The following is a 3,117-nucleotide window of genomic DNA, read 5'->3' as shown; positions in this document are numbered from 1 at the left end:
TCTCCCCTCCCTCCGCCTGGAGGCACTTCCTCTTCTCACTCGCACTGAGACTGCTTTGGCTGGGTTTTGCCTCTGGGGTGCGCACTTCATTCCACCGGGGTCTCCAGGCCCCTGTCCTGGCTGGGCCCTGCTGCTCTTGGGGGAGCAGCATCAAGAACAGCTCTTCCTCCACCTGGAAGGCTGCCCAACGCCCAGGCACAGGCTCCCGTCTGCCAGGCCTGTGGCACACCTCCTGCCCCACCCGGGCTCACCTGTTTGGACTTCATGACACCTGCCGGCCCTCCCTTCTCCCTCTGACCTGTGTTCCCAGGTGCCTCCTCCTATCCTGGGCCCCACACTCAGACCCCCAGCTTCAGCCTCAGCCCCACTGCTTGGAATCTCTGAGTCCTGGCCCTGACCTTGCCCAGCCCCTCCCGGCCCCCATGGGCCTCACGGGGACACCTACGGAGAAAAAGAACAAGAGGAGGCACGGTTCCTTTGAGAAGCCAGCAGTCTGGCGTTCGGGAAGGCAGCTGTTGGAGACACACTTTGGATTCCTTTCCGCAGCTTCTGACAGAAACGTCTGGTAGGGGAAAACCTTGCACCCACACGGGAGGCTGAGAAGCACCATCCACGTGCCAGAAATGCCCAGGACTGTCTGCTGAACGCAGAGCACGGAGGAGTAAATTAGAGAAGGAGTTTGGGGACGATCCCCGAAGCCCCCCCGCCTGGGGGAAGCCCAGCTCTCCGAAAGGGGGAAGAATAATCAGACTGAATCCTGGGAAGCAGGGTGTAAAACGGCCGAACGTAGCCCAGAAGGGGGCCCCTGGTCCCCGCCCCAGCCTTCTGAGGCGCAGGGTGACCCTAAGAGAACCATTTCCGAACGCCGTGGCGCGGCCGCGGGCCCACCAGCACCCATAAATATTTTTCTATTGACTTTTGTTTTAGTCTTTAACGCTATCCTGTGAACTGTTTCAATAAACAGTGCGAGGCAAAGGAAGAGAAGTTTCGGAGAGCAGAATAAATCTTTGAAATGTTAACACACACTCCCAGCCAGCTCTGCCTTGGGCTGCCAAGGAGGAGCTTGGGGCGCCGAGGGAAACACGGGGCACAGACCAGGCACGGATGTGGCCAGCTGGGCTCTGCCAGCACCTCCCGCAGCACAGCCAAGTGGAGAGGAAAGGAAGGTTCCAGAACTCGGAGAGAAGGCCAGCTGGCTGGAGGAGGGGAAGAGGGGAGGCCCAGCCAATCGCAGAGTTGTGACTTGCCTCTGAGACCCCCCCCCCCATCCTCCTCCTCTGTGATATGGGCTGAAGCCCTCCGGCTGTGGAACCCAAGTGCCTGGGTTCAAATCCTGGCTCGACCACGGACTAGCTGTGCACCCTCGGGCCCCAATTTATCTGTCACGAGGGGGTAAAAACAGCATCTGCCCCGTGGGGCCCGATGTCGGCATTAAATGAGACAATTCGCGCAGTCACTTGGCGCAGGGTCTGGCGTGTGGGGAAAGTGCGCCTGACATCACTTCGCAGGCCAGGCCTTGGGGGCTCTGAAAAGTTTCAAGGACATGCCACCAGCCAGCCTCCAATTCCAGCGCGTCTTTCATTTCCCTTTTCCCCAGTTCCCTCAGGGGTGATCAGGTTCTGGGGAACAGGGTGCCCACAAAACAGCACGGTGTTTCCACTCTCGGCTGTGTAAGATGGCGATGAGTACCTGCCCCAGGCACTCAATACTGCTCCCGGGACGGCAGGCCTTTCAGAACCAAGCCATGGGCGGGGGCGGCCGGGGTCTGTGGGGTCAGGCGGCAGCGTCCTGTGGCGGAAGCAGCACAGCTCCGGGACAGAACCTGGGTCCCAGCTGCGCCCTGTGTGGGCCCTGGGTGTGTCACGTCACCTCTCAGGGCCTCGACTTTCTCATTCATACAATAGACATGCTCATACCATGGCCAGGATGACTGCAAAAAGCCAACGCGATAGGCAGTGCGAGGAGCCTGGCGTGAGCAGGTACAACTCCAACCTTGAGGAACCAGATGAATGGCGTCCTCACTGAAGTCGGAAGATCCACTGGGATTCCCAGCTCAGCCGGAACCTCGGGTAAAGCCCTTCTCTGTCACGATCCAGCTGAATAACGTGTCTGAAAAGACTATCATAATGACAACAGTTTGCTGAGCGGCCTATGGTTTCCCAAGCTTACACACTAGGCCTCGCTGAAACCTCCGGAACTCAGAGAGGTGAAGTGATTTGCCCCGGGTCACCCAGCAAGGAACTGGGGCTTTATAGTTTGGTGCACAGGCTCACCCCACACCATCCCCAGGCCCCGGCATGGAGAGCTTGGCTGGGTCCTGCTGACCAACTCCTTCCCCACCGGTGGAAGGGCCCAGGGGGTACCTGCTGTTGCCACCCCAGTGTCTGTCATGGTGGGGTTGGGATTTGCGCCCTGGTCCGTCTGACTTTATCTACAAGCGTCAAGAACGGGATGGTACTTATAAGTGCCAAGCACAGCGCTTCACCCCTGCCCGTCCTCAATGGCAGAGTCTTGTCCAACTAGACACTCTGTGGCCACGGGGCGTGTTTTCTGTGCCCGTAAACTTCGGTGACTGAGACGCACACGCACAAGACTCCACAGAAGACAGCTTTCGGACTGCAGCTAAGAAAGAACACTGAGTAAAACAGAGCAGAAATGGCCAGTGGCCCGGGAGGGGGACCCAGGGGCGACTGCAGCCCAGAAGCGGAGGGAGGAGAGTGCGCAGGAAGGAGGGGCCTTGGTGCCACACACTGCAGAGAAGGCGTGGAGGGTTAGAATGAAGATTTTGCAGTTGCAGGCGCCATTACAAGAGCAGCATCCAGCCTGGCTGGTGTGGCTCACTGGATTGAGCGTTGACCTATGAACCAGGAGGGTGTGGTTTGATTCCCAGTCATAGCACGTGCCCGGATTGTGGGCTCAATCTCCAATGGGGAGGGTGAGCAAGAGGCAGCCAATCAATGATCCTCTCATCATTGATGTTTCCATCTCTCTTCCTCTCCCTTCCTCTCTGAAATCAATAACAATATTTTTTTAAAAAGGAGCAGTGTCCATGGGGTGTCGAACAGCAGTTCTCTGAGGGCTGAGGGAGAAGAGATGGGGGTGGGGTGCATCCCAGAC

Source organism: Myotis davidii, unplaced genomic scaffold, assembly GCF_000327345.1.
Source record: "Myotis davidii unplaced genomic scaffold, ASM32734v1 scaffold699, whole genome shotgun sequence".
NCBI classification, from domain to species: Eukaryota; Metazoa; Chordata; class Mammalia; order Chiroptera; family Vespertilionidae; genus Myotis; species Myotis davidii.
This window is presented reverse-complemented; position numbering follows the sequence as displayed.